General features: G+C 42.5%; 1 long non-coding RNA gene across 1 annotated transcript in view; it reads right to left on the reverse strand.

The window, feature by feature from the left end:
- Window positions 1-3,991: 3,991 nt before the first annotated feature.
- LOC148149891 (uncharacterized) overlaps window positions 3,992-19,068 on the reverse strand; it is a 42,866-nt gene continuing 27,789 nt past the window's right edge. The window contains exon 2 of the long non-coding RNA XR_015757090.1: window positions 3,992-5,819. This is a non-coding gene — a long non-coding RNA (uncharacterized LOC148149891). The remainder of the gene's footprint in view (window positions 5,820-19,068) is intronic.

Raw genomic sequence — 19,068 nt, forward strand, 5'->3', positions numbered from 1 at the left:
GAGGTAAAAGATAGGTTTAAGAAAAGGAGTTGTAAATAGTTGTTTAATGTTCTCTTTTGGACTTTAAGAATAAAATTGTTCATTTTTACTTTAAATGGTGAGATCTGGGATGGTTTTTACCTCTCAGAAATTTAACAGATTATGGAGCGAGGTGAGCTTTTCTGTGTGTCGGGTTTAAATTAGCAGAGAGGTTTATCCCACGTCGTAACAGCCCTCAAGACCCATAAGACTAGAATCTTCCTTAGTCCTAAGGTCCTGCTTAAGAATTTACTGAGGAGAGCCACTAGAATATTTCCCAATACAAGGTGTCTTAGTTATTACCATGGGCCACAAGAGTTAGGTTTTTACTGTTTAGCTAAGCATCGACACAAAGTTAATCTGGTTATGAAACAGAAATGAGCAGATGATGGCCTAATGGTCTTATTGCTGGAATAGTTAATCGAGAGGCCACATAATGCTGTGTGGACTAGGGTTCAAATCCTGCTATGGCAGATGGTGTATTTTGATTTCAGTAAATGTCTGGACTAATGCGTCTAATGATGGCTATGAAACTCAGCTGGTTCACTAATGTCCATTTGGGAAAGAAATTGCTATCCTTACCTGGTCTAGACTACATGTGACTCCAGACTCATGGCAATGTGATTGACTCTTAACTGTTCTCTGGAAAATTAAGGACAGGCAATAAATGCTGGCCCAACCAGCAATGGCTTCATCTCACAAATGAACAAAAGAATCGTTTAGCTCCTTGAACATTTCTGGTATTCAATGAGATCAATGTTGAACTGCAATCTAACTTGATACACTTCATAAAGATAAAGAAAGGAATTATAATATGTTATAGTTGATAGTTTGTCCCAATTATATTGATTAATTAAGATGAATTGTTGGTGCTTTAGTTTGTATAAGGCAAGATTCATATAGGATGTCTGAAGTTGAATCTTTCCCAGAGATTGGTGGACCTGGAGCAGTCTCTGGCTTTGTGCAGTGGATGTTAATAGCTGATTTCTCTCAAGCCATAGATGAACCTGTTCCTGGCTGAGACAAATGTGTTCTCTCACAAAAGAGAATTCTGCAGGGGGCTCAAGTTCAGAACGCATCAGACAGCAAGCTCTCAGATTATTTTCCCAAACTGACTTAGGTTTTAAATTTGTATTTTTACTATATTCAGGGTATCATGTCATTTTGGATGGCAGTGGGGAATGTATATATTGTGATACACAATATATGCTAATTTTGTGGGTCAAGGTGGGCGAGGAGAACCAGAATGAAATATTAGAAAAGAGATCGAAGGTGGAGAGAGCACTGCGAGAGACACAGATGATTATAATTCAGAGCAGCTCAGTGTTTGGAAAGATTAGCATGAGTATGGTAGAGTGGATATGTGAGTTAGACAAAATTAAGTACACAATTAGTGAGGTTCATGGACATTTTTGACAGATGCACAGTAAACAAAAGCAGCCCCATATCACATTACGATCTAATGGCAATATTAGAGACCTGGCTCATACAAGTGGAGGAACAGGCACTTGACATTCGTGGCAGCAATACACTCAGAAAAGATGTGGAAGGGTTAAACCTGTCGCTTCCAGCCACCTCCCGTTTTCTTCTCTTCCTTCAATTATTGCAAACATTTAAGTCCGAAGCTTGGCAGCACTCAACCACCATCTTTACTGATTTACCACATCATTTTCATGATGTTTTTCACGCTGTGTTAAATTGCACTGGTCTGGATTACCAGGAACATAGTGCTCAATAATATTTTACATCAGCTGGAAGAAAGACTCTCTCAGGAGGTGCAAAGAGTTACATAAGACTATAGTGTAAAAATAAAGAGACTAGTTTATGTCATTAGGGATATAAGGTCACGTGAGCATTAGTACATGGTTGTCTCTAAAAGCCTTTTGTGAAATCTTTCTTGTACATAGTTGGTATTTACTCTGTGGTATAAAATGTAATGGATGCAACAGCCAAGCATCATGCACTTTGTAACAGTCCGTCTCCTGGACACACCTAAATTAAAAGAAACAGAGAAAGGGGACTGCAGCTCAAATGAACTTAGAGTGTACACCGAACCAGGCCAAAAATTGTGTAATATTGTACAGTTTAGAACTTAAATAACTATTCACAGATTGAAAGGATCAACAATAAATCTGTTTGGAATAATCTATTAAGGGACAAAGACAAACTTAGACAGGAATTGAAAACAATTAGATTAGATTCCCTACTGTGTGAAACAGGCCTGTCAGCCCACACTGACCCTCTGAAGAGAAACCCACCCAGACCCATTTCCCTCTAATTAATGCACCTCACACTGTGGGCAATTTAACATGAGCAATTCACCTGACTTGCACATCTTTGGACTACGGGAGGAAACCCACACAGACAAGGGGAGAATGTGCAAACTCTACGCACACAGTCACCCAAGGCTGGAATTGAACCTGGGACCCTAGTGCTGTGAGGCAGCGGTGCTAACCACTGAGCCACCATGAATTAGTCATGTCTGGGAGAAGAATGAGTCAAAACTACGAAAACAATTGTTTTAACATCTGCTTGATAACTCATTGCCTCATACCACAAGGACAGCTGACTGCCATGCTGAGGAATTTAAGGAGTTAATCACAGGAGAGCTGTACCTTCAAACCAACAATCCACTGCCGAATGTAACAAGGAACAAGAAGGCTACTACTGACAAGAAAACAAGCTGCAGACTTGCAATATTCTGGATGAAAGGAATTTAAAGAATCATCAATAATATCACATCATGGACTTGAAGGACTAAAAACTATGTCAGAAAGCAATTCCGGAAATCTCCCACAGCAGAACGTTGAAGAGCAGCCCTGCACGAATATCAAACTCTGGATATCAGAGACAAATGCTGTTGGTTGGACTCATAGCAAAATTTCACCAATAATCAGGTAATTGAGGTGTGAGACTTAATTTGCTTACTTGACGATCTTATTTTGCTTGTTACATTCAAAATAAAATTTTAATCATTGTTTCAGTATTTGATTGCCTGTAAGATTTCTTAATAAGTATCCTAATTAAAGGTAACTTGTAGTTAGTTTACTCACATCAACTGGCATCCCTGGGTGGGCTTCAATAAGATGTGACTTTAATTTGCTCCAAAGTCAAACTCACTGTGTATTCTCAGAAATCCTGCTAGAGGTCAAATTAAGAGGGCAACTGCCCCACATGATGGCCAGGATTTCAAGTGGAAAGTTAAGGATAAAGGCAACAATTTTCAGATGGAATTGGAAAGGTTAAATTTTTGTTTTATTGAATTTGGCTTTGGTACTTATGTTTGAAATCATGGTAGACAATCAAACTGAATTGGAGAACTTGTTTAAGGAATATGCAAATATTAAGGAATATCTGGGGCACCAGATCATTGGTTATGGTCAGTCAGTCTGTCCATGGGAAAACATGCACCCAAAGAGGATGGGCTGATGGGAATTTGTTATCTTTTTGCAGAAACTTGGTGCGTGAAGTATGTGTTAAAGCAGAGAAATGCTGAGATAAGTGAGTTGAAGTCAGAAAATGAGGAATTATAGTTAAAAAATGCAGAGCTAAAACAGAAACTTGATACTTTAGAGGTTTCCTGCCAGGAAATGGCAACTTTCCCGTCAGAAAACATAAGAGTCAGAGATTAAGACTCAGCAACTGAAAAGTACATGTAAAGCTCTCCAGGCATCAGTTAAAGAGCTGCATCAGGCACAGCTTGAGCAACAAGTGCAGAGTGCTGATCATTCTAAACGCCATGAACAAATTGAATTTGAGGCTCTTCAGTTGAAAGGGTTTCTATGTATTTTGAACCCCAGACACAAATTAGAGAATGAAAGGGGTAATTCTGATTAGGGAATCGGTTTAGGGTGAAGCTGCATGTTATTCAGTTCAGGGCAGGGAATATGATTATAAACGTGACCCTCGTGTGCCTCTGCCATACTCAAATGTTCTCTGCATCCACCTACATTAGTCTGGTACAAACCCAAAGTAAAGATAAAGATTTATTGAAAATCCAACAACACAAATCAGAAAACAGGCAGTAAAACAGGCCATAAATCAGGTGTTTCGAAAAGTGAGACAAACAAACGGCAGCATTTGAAGTTGGGTTAGTTGTGGGTGTGGGTAAATTCTAGAGTTAGCCACAAGAATGGCTAAGGCCTAGCTCCTGGAATGTTAGAGAGACATGACATGCTTTTCTGATACGCCTAAGACTAAGAGGGACTGAAATGGGAATTTAGTGAAAACAGGACCCCAACCCCAATTGATTCACATGTCCCTATGACAAACCTGAGAGAGAGAGAATAAAGATGAATAAAACTAAGTTTGAACTGCAGCCATTTGTTTATTCACTAAAGTAAGAGCGCCGGAGTGAACGTGTTTTTGATTAAATAAATTAGTTGAAGTGTATACATAGAATATTTCACAGGCAACAGTCCTGATGAAAACCAATTTTAGAAGAACAAGACTCAGATAAACTAAAGCTGTAAATAAGAGCAGGGACTACTTTGATTTTATTTGTATTTGAGCTTTAGGTAAACTGTGAAGCTTATTATTGGACTTGTATTGCTGGCTTGGCTTTTGCAAGTGAGGTACGGAGTCAGCAGTTGGGACCCAGTGCTCAGTGAAGTGGAGGTGATGTATATACATAACCAAACACTGCTGTGTGCAGACCGATAGCATTGGGAGACGTCTCTGCCCACAGCTTCATGCAGTGATTTTACATGCAACACGGAAGTGAAGTCCATTTGTGCCAAAGATTTGCTCAGAAATGCCATTGCATCACTCCCACAGATCACACTTATCCATACAGCAGTAGTGACTGAAAACCCAGCAGAAAGTCTTGTTAGAAAAGAAGAACCCAGAAGAGGGATAGTCATGTGAAGAATGGGAAGAGTGTTACATGAAAATGTCCATCATGAATTTATACTAGTTATTCTGAATTTCTCAGGTATTCGGTTATCATCATGGCGTCCAAAATCTTTGCCGAGCATTTATAAGAAATTTGTCAGAGTGTTGTCTAATCAAGAAGGTCACATAATTGAGGGAAAAGATCGGAAGTGCAGAAGTTTGTTAGGAGATGCTGCAAGTGTTTATGGTGCAGGCATTTCTACAGTTCATAACCTAGACATCATTCTTATATGTGATCGATTAAATCAATTAATGTCTCAAGTTAAAAGTATATTCGGTACAATGAATGATAGCACTCAACTTAGTAATCAGGTAGGGGATATCACTAACAATGTTGCATTTCATATTGTTAACATCTTAGTGTCACACACTGGCACAATTGACAAATGAATAAAGGCAGCAGAAATGAATAGACATCAACATGAAATAAATGTAACTTTGTGTAGTACATACGGCAATTGGATGTTAGATCAGTACAGAGAAAATGAATTTAATTCACGTGTACTGAGGCACAGTGAAAAGCTTTGTCTTGAGGGCAATACAGGAAGATCACAGAGATAAGTAAATCATAGGTAAACAGCGGCAAAAACAAAAACACTGGTACAGGTGAATGCTAAGAGTTTGTGAGTCCATTCAGTATTCTAACAACAGTCGGGTAGAAACTTACGAAACCGGCTGGTGTGTGTGTTCAGGATTCTGTACCTTCTCCCCGATGGTAGAGGTTGTAGAAGAACATTGGCAGGGTGGGATGGATCTTTGAGAATGCTGGCGGCCTCTGAAATGGGAGGTTGGCATTTGTGATTGTCCAGGCTGAGTTCACCACTCCCTGTAGCCATCTCCGATCTTAAATGGTACAATTGCCATATCAGGTAGTGATACATCCAAACAGAATGCTCTCGACGGCGCACCTATAAAAGTTGGAAAGATGTTTGCCGTCATGTCAAATTTCCTCAGCTGCCTGAGGAAGAAGAGACAATACTAAATTAAGGAAATTAGTTAATGGGACAGGGATTTTAAGTAAAATCTCTATCTGTGAGTTAAGGAGATTAATAAAAGTATGGATTAATGATTCGTGCATGGGAGGGAAGAAAATAGGTCTTTTGTTAGAGATACTTGTTATGTCTAAAGATGATACATCATTAAATGATATAATAGTACAAAATATTGGAGTGATTCAAAATACCATCTGGATTAGAGGTCCCACTGAAGAAGTTAGAAAGCCACAAGGGATCAGTTCCATGTTTTACTTCTCCTTCAAGGCACATTGAGGACTCAAGAGTTAAACATTCCACTGCCAAAAGAGACTCACTGTAGTACCAGTTGGAAGCCTGTCCTCTTACAATATAGAAAGAACATCTCAGTAGGGGGGAGGCTGACTGTATCCCAGAAGAGGAGCCTAGTGGAGCCACACATGTGAATTCCCCTGTAGCCTTAGACAGAGGTATTTGTCCTTCCCAGACAAGACTGATAATCGTGGCGACAACCCTGTTAAACTGCCTCCTGCACCCATTGTCTTACTTCCCCTCCATATTGGTATAGATATGTGAATTCTCCCATTTAGAGCGGGCAAAACCCTTCTGTCTTAATCTCTTCCCATCTACAGATAATCATGAAGAATACAATAGTCAGTTCCTGTAATCCATTCACACGTTATCACAGGACATCGACATTCATCGGTCTTTGTAAATTACACAGTTTAAAGTAGGTAATTATGAATGACAATCAACCATGTGACTGATAAACCATTTGTTTAATCCCTATAAAGAGATTCATGGAGAAGTGTCATCACAAGTAGACAACACAGCTACTTTGGGGACATTTTGAATCTCTCGCCGGCTGTCCGATAATAAAGCATCTACCATTGTATTGGAATTTGTGTCGTCCAGATTTGTGGAACAAAATAGACAGCAACATTTGGTGCCGTGACTTGGACCTCAACATAGGGAACGTCTCACTGAGCTGGGTAAGCGACACAAAAATCTGAATTGAACGGAACAAGTGGTAAGGTATTTTACCCCAGCCTGCTCCTTGTGTTCAGCCAGATGATCTGTCCCTAGCCCAATGGAACTGGTACTTTGAAGAGGTCGAACGAACCACCTGGACCCAGCTTGTAAGGTCAGAACGTTTTGTCAGATTGTTCTGAATTGCTGCAGGCTGTCATTGGCTACTCTGTATTGTTCATGTAGGAAAAAGGTCAGGACTGGGTACCCCGGTCAGGGAAGTGTTCATCACTACCTGACAGATTTGGTTCGGGAGCTGCCTCTTTCAGGTATGGCCAGTGGAAATTAATATATTCGAAGGAAAGAGGACAGGTTCGGTAAATTTCTCACCCCGCAGTATTGATATGGCTGGTAGAAATTGTTTATAGCAGAACAAGGACTCATAAGGTAAATGGGACAGTCCCTCTATGTAGTTGGGAAGAGGGACAATCTGTGAGAAAATACCTGATCAGGAAAATGGTTATAGGGGTTGTAGGCCCCACTGAGAGATTGGTCATTTTGGTAAATTTTTGTATATAAGTTAAAGGATATCCAATTTGAATATTTGAGTGGTTGTGATGGTTTGTGTGATGAAAGCTTTCATTTGAATGGTGAATTGATTCCAAAACTATAACTTAGCATTTTTTATTGCGATCGCATTAAAACAATTGAGCAGGGTGCAGTATTTAGCCTTGTCTGTGTGGGGTTTATGTGTTGTTTGTTCTTTGTTTCTTGTTTGTTTGCTTACAGAACGCTGGCCTGAACTCTAAAATGTCAGAGAAAGGCTGCTCCCGGGAACAAGTAAGTCTTGTCTCACTGAGAAGGGCAGCCAAGCGTCAGTCTGCCGTCTCACAGAGGACACAGAAGTGCCCCGTTGCAAGAGTAAGGTGAGGGGGGAATTTGGAGGTGGGTGCAGAGACCCTTTGTGGGTAGGATTCATGTGATCCAATGTCTGGGAAGGTGTTTGGGAAGGTGGCTGGGGACCACCAGTCTCCTAAAATTAAAGAGATCGCAGTGTCCTGTGGGCTCTTTCGGGAGGCCCTCCCTCCACCCTGTCACCCTACTCCACTCAGTACCCCCAAAGTTACCATCAGTGCTGAGCAATCTGACCCTCAGGTAGACGAGGTCGCTGCTTTGGTCCCTCCTGGCCACGCAGGGGCAGACTGTTACAATTCTCAATACTGGGCTACAAGTTACTCGTGTCAGTACTCAACAAGGTCCTAGTGATTTGTGAAGCTTATCTGCTCATTCCTTCAAGAAAATCTAAACATAACATTGAGGAAAATCACCTCAGACTTTAACATTTGCTCATGAAGTGGAGGAATTACAGTGAACTCTATATAGTTTAATCAAAAATTTGTAAAACAGAGTGTAAAGGTGGATCTGGATATACCAAACCAACAATATTCGTTTCAGAAAACGATACTGGTTGACTTGCGTCTTTGTTTCGGACTCATTTATCTCCATTTCATTTTAATACTGCTGCATCTCCTTTGTCAATATGGAGTGCTATTTTTAGCTTTATTCTATGTCAATTTCCCTTCCTCACTGAGAACTGAAGAGTTAGTTCAACATTATTTTGCAAAAAAAATGTAAGAAAAGGTTAAGATACTATTGTAAATATCTGTGTCTTTGGATTAGTCATTATTCGTGCATATGAGGTATCTTGACAAGACTTTTATTAATGCTGCTGCAGTCATTTCACAGCCCAGGACATTATAAATGAGCAATGATTGATCAGAACTGCTTGAAAAAAAAACAAATTGGGGATTTAAATTGAAAGACTAGAACCAGGTAATTATACTGGAGTTCAGAGTTAGAAACTGTGCACATTCTACATTATAGCACTGGATTTTGATTAAATGAATTTCCAGTTTATATAGAATACTCTTAACAAAGCTCCTACTCAATAGGAAATAAGCTTGTGATTTGGTCAGGTGAGTAGGATATTCATGGAATTGAATAATCCAGCTACAATTTCATATATACAACACTAAGCAGATTTTAACCATTTCTGTGACTTTGAAATGTTTGTTCGTTCTTATTAGTTCATAGTGCGGTGTCTAGTCACTTGTTCAGTTTCCATCTCTCATTAAGTATGTTTATTATTCAATATTTTAAAACAATTTGTACTATCCTGAACTGCATTATCATAGTTAGTTAATTAATTAATTGGCAAGGCTTTATACCTTTCCACATTGTCAGTGATCTGGGTCATTACCTCATGGTTACTTTAAAGCATGGCTGCATTGATTAATGTTCAGTTGGTGTCAGAAGTTATGGCAATGTGAGGAAACATGTCGGTAGCACAGCAAGTGATGAACTGTTAAGGGAAAGTGAGACTTTGTGTTCCTCATGCAAAGCACTGGCACTGAAATAAGAGGTTGAAGAACCTTCTTTGCGGTGGGCAACTTTATTTTTATTCAATAAGCTCGCCTAGGAGTAGGACAAATCTAATTATAGAGTCATAGCGTCATAGAGATGTACAGCATGGAAACAGACCTTTTGGTCCAACCCATCCATGCCGACCAGATATCTCAACCCAATCTAGTCCCACCTGCCAGCACCCGGCCCATATCCCTCCAAACCCTTCCTATTCACATACCCATCCAAATGCCTCTTAAATGTTGCAATTGTACCAGCCTCCACCACTTCTTCTGGCAGCTCATTCTATACACGTACCACCCTCTGCGTGAAAAAGTTGCCCCTTAGGTCTCTTTTATATCTTTCCCCTCTCACCATAAACCTATGTCCTCTAGTTCTGGACTCCCCCAACCCAGGGAAAAGACTTTGTCTGTTTATCCTACCTATGCCCCTCATAATTTTGTAAACCTCTGTAAGGTCACCCCTCACACTCCAGGGAAAACAGCTCTAGACTTTTCAGCCTCTCCCTATAGCTCAAATCCTCCAGCTGTGGCAACATCTTTTTAAATCTTTTCTGAACCCTTTCAAGTTTCACAAGATCTTTCTGATAGGAAGGGGACCAGAATTACATGCAATATTCCAACAGTGGCCTAACCAATGTCCTGTACAGCCACAACATGACCTCCCAACTCCTGTACTCAATATGGAGGCAATACTTCTCTTAAATGTTGAAATTGGATGTTTTAATAACATGTTTAAAAAAAGGGAACAGGAGAAACAGCATAAAGAAGTTAAAGCTGAATAAGATAAACAGAAGGGGCTAAAGCAACAAAGCTGTAGAGAGAATCTAAGTACTTCTCGGGATCCTGAGTTCAGGTCTGGCTTATCGATCCTGTTTAAGGAGGGAGAGAATGATATGAGGTAAAGAAGGAATGGGGATGTTACCCTCCCGTTGAGCCACCTATGACTCCGTCCCTGCCGCTGTCCCAAGAAAACCTGGATATCTGATCGGGTTAAGATGTGCTTTAGGAAACTAGTGGCACCCTGTTACCTTTGCACTGGAGTTCACCACCTCCATGTCACCCCGCTCAAAACTATGCTCCCCATACGGCAGCTACTGAACCCCAAGGCAGATGAGGAAGATGAGCCACCAGTTATTGGGGTTGATGTCCCCTGGAAACCCCAAGAGATGATCATGATAATGAATCAGGCTCCAGATCGCGAAAGATAAACCTGCCCAATTCACCCAATACATCCGGCACACAATTCTAATGGACAATACAACACCCTGGGATCTGTTTGCCCTGTGTTGTATGATCTTGTCACCAGAAGAAGTTACTCAGTGCCAGGAACAAATGGGCGAGGGTGACAGAAAGTGACCAGTCCACACTTATGATGATTTAAACGACAGATTCAAAGAGGACACCTTGAGTGTCGTGGATATGGTACGCACATATAACATGGATCGGTCTGAGAACACAAGGACACAGATGAAGAGAGCCCTTATTTATTACTGGGAAGGCCAGAACGACCCCAAGTCAAGCTCTAAAGGTCATACAAAAAACTGTTTGTTCAGCTGCCCCACGATCACAACACACACCTTCAGCCAGTGCTGATGAATTTCATTGGAACCGGAATACCACAGACCTGCTACGGATTTTGAAGTGGTTGAACGTGGAAACTTCGAGACACCACTGTCAGCACAGAAGGCTAAATTGTTTGCCCTCACTCAGGCTTGCAACCTGGTGGAAGGGAGTTCGGCCATTATCTATACGGACTCTCGCTTTGGTTTCAGCGTTGCCCACGACCACGGTGCCTTACGGGAGCATAGGGGCAACCTATTAGTAATGCTGTTTTGTGCATAATCTTTTGCAGGCCTCACAGTTACTGTCCAGCCCAGCGGTGATCAAATGTTCAGCTCACACTGATGCCACCAACAGAATCTCCAAGGCCAGCACGCAAGTAGATGCTGCCACCAAGCAGGTAGCCTTACACCCCACTTTCCTGGTTCGATTGGGCTCACAGCAACACTTCGTTACAAAAAGTATGAGGACAGGTAGGCCAGACCTGGGTGAGATATGTCACTTACAGGGGGACGCCCCTGTAGAGGAACACAGACTGTGGGTCACAGAAGGAGTGCACCCTTGATGTTCATCCCAAACTGTGGGACAGATTTGTGTTTCCTCTTTATTTTTACCAATCTTGGTGGATTATGTACATAGCTGAAAATGTGTTGCTGGAAAAGTGCAGCAGGTCAGGCAGCATCCAAGGAACAGGAGAATCGACGTTTCGGGCATAAGCCCTTCTTCAGGATTATGTACATAACTGTACACACCTAGGCAAGGAGGGAATGGTCAGCACTTTGCTACAAACCTGGTGGCACCCTGATTCCCAAAACAATAGCTGAGAAACAAGCCAAAGCATGCTTGATCTGGAAAAAGATAAATGCTGGAAAAGGGATGCCTTGTGGTTCTGGGACTACCCCCTTGCCTGGTGGGCCTTTCAATTGTCTACAACTAGATTTCACAGAATTACCCAGGGTATCATGTTATAAGTATCGTCTGCTAATAATAGGTGTCTTCAGTGGATGGATTGAGGCAATCCCGACAAGGGACAACATGGCTGCAACATTGGTAAAAGTATTGTTGAAGGAAATAATTCCCCGCTATGGACTCGCAGACACAATAAGAACAGACTATGGGCCACACTTTGTGGCTAAAATTAACCAGGGGATTTGCAGGGACCTAGCAATAAAACAACAATTCCACTGTACTCACCACCCAAAAGCAGCTGGAGAGGTGGGACCAGCAAATGGTACCCTAAAAGATAAGCTGGCGAAGCTAAAACAGGAAACAGGCCTAAGTTGGTTGAAGGTCCTACCCTTGGCCCCGTTCCACATGAGGGTTACCCCTTCAAGAAAAACCAGTCTGTCTCCTGCTGAGGTGGTTTACAGGAAACCCATGAGGACCTGGGATAGTCTGACCCCTCCCCCACCTCCCGAGAGCCTCGATATGAACACCCTTGGAGAGGAGGTGGGGGTGTACCTACCGGAGCTAATCAAAACTCTCCAAAGTTTGCATTCGCAGGTATGCCAGGCTTACAGAGAGAGTGGCAATCTGCCTGAAGGGGACTACCCTGATGCTGAGCCAGGGAATCTCATCCTGATAAAAGACTGGGAACAAAAGAAGCTGGCACCGTGATAGAAAGCACCTTCCAGGTGCTGCTAACCACTCCCATGGATGTGAAAGTACAAGGTTATCCCTGGTGGATACACAGAACCGACTGCAAATGAATCAGCGTGGAAGCAGACAACAACTCAGGACACGTTTTCCATCCTTGTGACCATGGTGACTTTGGGAGAGGGGGCCATGAGAATAGATGGATCCCAAACTGACATCCCTCAGCATCATACCTGTTTGTACCGAGCCTATCTGACAGCCCGTGTAACGGGGAAGGACACTCACTGCTGGGTGTGTACCCACATGCCACCCTACTCGGGCGGGGGGGAGAATCCTTTTGTGGCCCATACCTTTTCGCTGGCACGAATTGGCCAAATGGCTTCTGTGTCGAAGCCTTTCCGATAATCTTGCTAACACCGATGACGCACGAGGGTGGCAGTCGGCAGGGTATAACCTGACCTCATTCAGGGACTGGTATCGCCTGAGTTACAGCCAATTGCATAGGCCTCCCTCCATTGTCGTTCTCAACAACACCATCGACTACACAATTTGTTTCAGGTGGGAAGGGAAGCCCACCAAAGGTACTTATGTGAGAATGGTGAGTGCTCGTCGACCATCGCCTGGGTCGAAATGCATTCAGAATTTAACAGAATATGGCTAATTTGTATTTGATTGGTCGGCCGTCCACAACAGAACCCCAGGCCACCTCTGGAATAATCTTGCACCCAGGCTGCATGTGGCATGTGTGTGTGTGTGTGTGTGTGTGTGTGTGTGCGCGTGCGTGCGTGGTGGGGGGGTGCGTCCACCCTGATAGCTTACAATGGCACATATTTTATTTGCGGATTGAAAACCTACCCCTGGCTTCCCTCCGATTGGGAGGGGTCGTGCTACATAGGGTATGTTGTACCCCGCATTTGCATTTTAGGCACCTTATCCTCACCCCCGAGACCCAGAAGTTCCCTCGCCAGGTTCCTCACCTGGGTGGGAATGTTCTCTCCCCCAACGGGAATCTATTTACATGCCCAAGAACTTAGTCAGCTCAGGACCGCACGGGAACGGGTCGCCAATGATACGACTCGGGCTTTAACTGAAATTAATGCAGAGTTACTTGCAGTTAGGACTGTGGCCCTCCAGAATTGTTTGGCCCTGGACTTCCTGCTAGCCAAGGAGGGTGGTACTTGTGCTATTGTTGGGGCAGAGTGTTGCACCTACATCCTTGATGAGTCCACTGACCTCTCTAAACACATCACATGGGAAATCCAGACTCTCCAAACTATTGACAATGGGTTTAGTGATGGCATGGAAGGGTGGCCACTAGGGGGCATTATTGGATGATTGGGAGGCCTGCTGGTACATATCAGAATTACAATACTAATTGTAATCTCCTGCATTCTAGTGCTCCGGTGGTAATGGCCACTGTTGTCCGCATGTTTTCGCTATAGGCTCAACGGGGACCTGGTTGATCATCGAAGGATCAAAAGGAGGAAATTAGAAAGTTAGAAAGCCACAAGGGATCAGTTCCATGTTTTACTTCTCCTTCAAGGCACATTGAGGACTCAAGGGCTAAACATTCCACTGCCAAAAGCAACTCACTGCAGTACAATTGGAAACCTGTCCTCTTACAATATAGACAGAACATCTCAATAGAGGGGAGGCTGACTGTATCCCAGAAGATTTCCCTGGAGCCTCAGACAGAGGGATTTGTCTTTCTCAGAGAAGACTGACAGCCTTGGCCACAACCCTGTTAAACTGCATCCTGCTCCCATTGTCTTACCTTCCCTCCATATTAACATAGGTATGTGAATCCCCCATTGAGAACAGGAAAAACCCTTCTGTCTTAATCTTTTTCCATCAACACATAATCATGAGAATACGATAATCAGTCCCTGTAATCCATTCATACGTTATCACAGGACATCGACATTCATCGGGCTTTGTAAATTTATAATTACATACTTAAAACTATGTAATGACAATCGACCATGTGATTGATAAACCTTTTGTTTAATCCCTATAAAAACACTGTAATACCATCTTTGTGTGTAGGGCAGAGATTCGTGGAGAAATATCACCACAAGTAGAAACAGGGCTACTTTGGGGGACATTGTGTATCTCTCGCCAGCTGTCTGATAATAAAGCATCTACTGTTGTACAAAAACTTGTGTTGTCCAGATTTATACAACAAAATAGACATCAACACAACATTATGTGGTTGAAAAGGAGAGGAGACTTGTAGGGTCAGCATTTAAGGAATGCTAACAGACTGATTCAAATATTGTTTGTCCCGATCCCATTTACACAACTGGATAAGCCACATGTGGCTTTGAGTCCAGCAGTAATGAAACAGTTAACTGTACTCTCAAAATTTCAATTACCACTTGACACAGCATAGTCAGAGATGGATATGCAGGCAAAAGAGAATATTGTATCATAACATCTTTAAAAGACCTGTCTTGTCCCATCAGTGATTTGACATTTCCCCCTCAAATGCCCATTTGCATAGGAACAACTGAATAGGAACATCTTCAGGATGAGAAAATCTGTGATTTTTGACATGACTGACTCAGCTGGAGAGATGCTATCTCTCATTGCTAAAAAGATGAGGTCCTTACTGCCCTGCAAAGGGAACGTTTGGAAGAAATAAAATGGATTGAGAAAGGCACAGCTAAGGTTCAGCAGAATAGACAGAAAAGAAGACAGTTATTAATAACAGTAAGCAATAATCTTGGTCGGATTACATCTGGAATTGGGGAGGTAATATGCACATGGCTGCATGGATTCATATTATTTCACATCTTGTTATTAATATGTAGTGTCCTTGGGTCTATCTTGACTCTATTACTATCATACTGCGTCGTTGGCAACAGCAACAAATGCAGCAAATGAAAATGGAATTAATTCTGTGAAACCATGATCATCTTAAGGTTGCAAGGGGTGAAGATTAATGCATGTTTATTACTCTATTTTTGGTATGTGATTTATTTATCAATTTTCTGTAACTTATTTATTGATTGTTGGTTTCGTGATATCTGTACTGCATAATAAAATTGTGCATAGGGTAGCAACTCAGCTTGGATCTGAACTGATAGTTACGTGAAGAATGGGCAAAGTGATGTATGAAAATGTCCATCATGAATTTATACTAGTTATTCTGAATTTCTCAGGTATTCCGCTATCATCACAGTGTCCAAAACCTTTGATATGGTGGAAAGTGACCAATTAAACAAGTGTTTGTTCATCGTGTTAAAAATAATGAATGAGAAGAAGTAACTGTGATATGACACACTTTGGAACTGTTCATTGTTTGGAATGATCAGCAATATTTGTTTGGAATAATCTATTAAGGGACAAAGACAAACTTAGACAGGAATTGAAAACAATTAGTCATGTCTGGGAGAAGAATGAGTCAAAGCTACAGAAACAAAACTGTTTTGACATCTGCTTGATAACTCACTGCCTCAAACCACAAGGACAGCTGACTGCCCTGCTGAGGAATTTAAGGAGTTAATCACAGGAAAGCTGTACCTTCAAACAGACAAGCCACTGCCAAATGTAACAAGGAGCAAGGAAGTTACTACTGACAAGAAAACAAGCTGCAGACTTGCAATACTTTGGATGAAAGGAATCTAAAGAATCATCAATAATATCATGTCATGGAACTGAAGGACTAAAAACTACGTAAGAAAGCAATCCTGCAACTCTCCCGTAACAGAAATTTGAAGAGCTACGTTGACAAGGATCAAACTCTGGACATCAGAGACAGACACTGTTGGTTAGAACTGCAGACAAATTCCACCACATTACTTGGGGAATTGCCAAGTTGTGAGGCTTAACTCGCTTACTGGAGGAGTCTTATTTTGGTTGCTACATGCAATAAAAGTTTAAATCATTGTTTCAGTACTTGATTGTCTGTGAGGTATCTTCATAAATCATCGAATTAAAGGTTACTTGTGATTTACCGACAACAATTGGCCTCTCCATTACAACTGGTGCTGGCACTATGGAGGCCAGGAATAGAATAAAGATGTCCAGAACACCTGAAACCATTTCCAATGAGGCCCACGCAGCATTCCCTGAGCAACAAAATGCTAGCATGACTCTGCCATACTTGGGTCAGAAACATGCAGAAAGTGGGCCAATTATTGTTTTCAAACAGCCTCTAGTAGTGATTGGCTACACAATCTGCCATTTTGGATAGCTCAGGAACAATAATCATTCTCTCCTAACTACTCCCAGGGGACTATATATTCAGATGCTGAGGGAACCCCCTACTTCTGAAGAAGAATCATACCAGAACTGAAACGCTACCTTTGTTTTTCTCTATTCATAGATGCTGTCAGACCTGCTGAGTTCCTCCAGCATTTTCTGTACTTATTTCAGACTTCCAGCATCTGCAGTATTTTACCTTCATTCGAGCTCCCACTATTGTTATTAAAAGGGTTATATCCAACTTCAAGGTGACGTATTTCTTTGCTGGTGCAGAGTTAGTGGAAGTATTTAGTTGTCTCTCAGGGAGTGGTGGTAATTTGTGAGCCCTAATTGTTAATGGGGAGATGTTCAATATACTCTAGCGGTACAAAGCACTGGTAAGACTTCAGATGTTCTGCATTTAAAGAATATCTTTGAGATGGTTCATGGAAATTTTAGAATGGGAGGGTTGCTTTCAGAGGAAAGGTTGGACAGGCTAGACTTGTATCTGCTGGAGTTTACAGTAAGAGGTGACCCGATTGATGCATATAAGATCCCGAGGGGTCATGACTGGATGGATGTGGAGAGGATATTTCCTCTTGTTGGAGAATCTCGAGCTGGGACTTACTGTTTAAAAACCAGGTTGCCCATTTAGAACAGAAGGCTGATGATTTTTTATTTACCTTTTAGAGAGTCATGTGTCTTAACCTGTTTTCATGAATAGGTGATAGAAACTGAGTCTTTGAATATTTTTAAGGGTAGTGTTAAAACACACTGATTGAGGCACTGATTCCCAAGGCATCATAAAAGTTAAGGATTTCCAAAAATACAGATTTAACCCTCTTTTAGATACAGATGGACAGAATGAGAGTCAGGACTCTGAACTTAACAAAAATACTATTCATTACAATAAATAGACTCTAGCTACATGTGAACAACAATGAGTTGTATCAGCATATGACCCTACTAATTAAAACTTGCATCTCCTTACACACGGACAGAAAATAAAACTAGATTCTACACTGAGGGAGTAACTGGGAAAGCTAGTTCAGTGCTTCCTTTGCACAAAAGCTGCCTGAAATGCTTCTTGTGCTGGTCACAAACACTGTATCTCAGTCATTCTTCTCCAGATGTATCCTTTGGTTTGCAAGAGGCACAGAGTGGCTGGCACACTTTTAAAAGATCCCCAACTTATCTATTAAATGTCAAAGCTTACAGAAACTGATGAAGGAAAGATAAATTGGTTTCCTTCAGATTTCAAGTGGCTTTTACTGCTGAAAATAGAGCGAGCTGGTCTGATGGCTTCTCTCTATCTTGTTCAAACCTGAGAGCCAATCACAAGTGTTAGCAAGCAGCAGGCCTTTGGTATTATTAGCGGGTTACTAGTTAACAAAGCAATGCACTACTTGCAGCCAACCAAAACTTATTTGTACACAACCCTTCATCTCCGGTTCGTCTGCAACCACTGCTATAAACCATAGAACATAGAACATTACAGCGCAGTACAGGCCCTTTGGCCCTCGATGTTGCACCGACCTGTCATACCAATCTGAAACCCATCTAACTTACACTATTCGATGTACGTCCATATGCTTGTCCAATGATGACTTAAATGTACTTAAAGTTGGCGAATCTACTATCGTTGCAGGCAAAGCATTCTATACCCTTACTACTCTCTGATTAAAGAAACTACCTCTGACATCTGTCCTATATCTATCACCCCTCAATTTAAAGCTATGCCCCCTCGTGCTCGCCGTCACCATTCTTGGAAAAAGGCTCTCCCTGTCCACCCTATCTAACCAGATTCGCGGCCTCCGCGGCTATCGAGAATAACACCGTTTCTGTCGTCGCCACAGCCACTTCCGCCCACTGGGTTGCCGTCGCCGCAGCCACTTCCGCCCCCAGTGACATCACTAACCTGGACAACCACCTCGCCGCACGCCTAACCCCGCCCCCACGTCTATCTCCGTCCCCATGCCTAACCCCGCCCCCACGCCGATCTCCGTCCCCGCCCCAACACCCAACCCCGCCCACACGCCGACCTCCATCCCCGCCCCCATGCCCAACCCTGCCCCCACTCCCAGCTCCAGCCCAACACCAGGTCCTAGCTCCCAGCCCTGCTGTGTTTTCACCATCCCTCCAGAACTACCCCTCTCTGAGGATGAAAGATCAGTCCGCAGCAGAGGCCTCATCTTTATTCCCCTACGCTCCCGGATTAACAAGTTCAACATGCGGCGTGACATCGAACAATTCTTCTGCCACCTTCGCCTCTGCACCTACTTCTTCAACCAGGATTCTCACCCACCCTCTGATGACCCCTTCTCCCACCTCCAACACACCCCATCCACCTGGACACCCCATGCTGGCCTCTTACCTGCCCTTGATCTCTTCATAGCCAACTGCAGCCGCGACATTAACGGCCTCAACCTCTCCACCCCTCTCACCCA

This window comes from Chiloscyllium plagiosum, unplaced genomic scaffold, assembly GCF_037043375.1.
Source record: "Chiloscyllium plagiosum isolate Xiang-an unplaced genomic scaffold, Cpla_swu_hap1 HiC_scaffold_5, whole genome shotgun sequence".
Lineage (NCBI taxonomy): Eukaryota > Metazoa > Chordata > Chondrichthyes > Orectolobiformes > Hemiscylliidae > Chiloscyllium > Chiloscyllium plagiosum.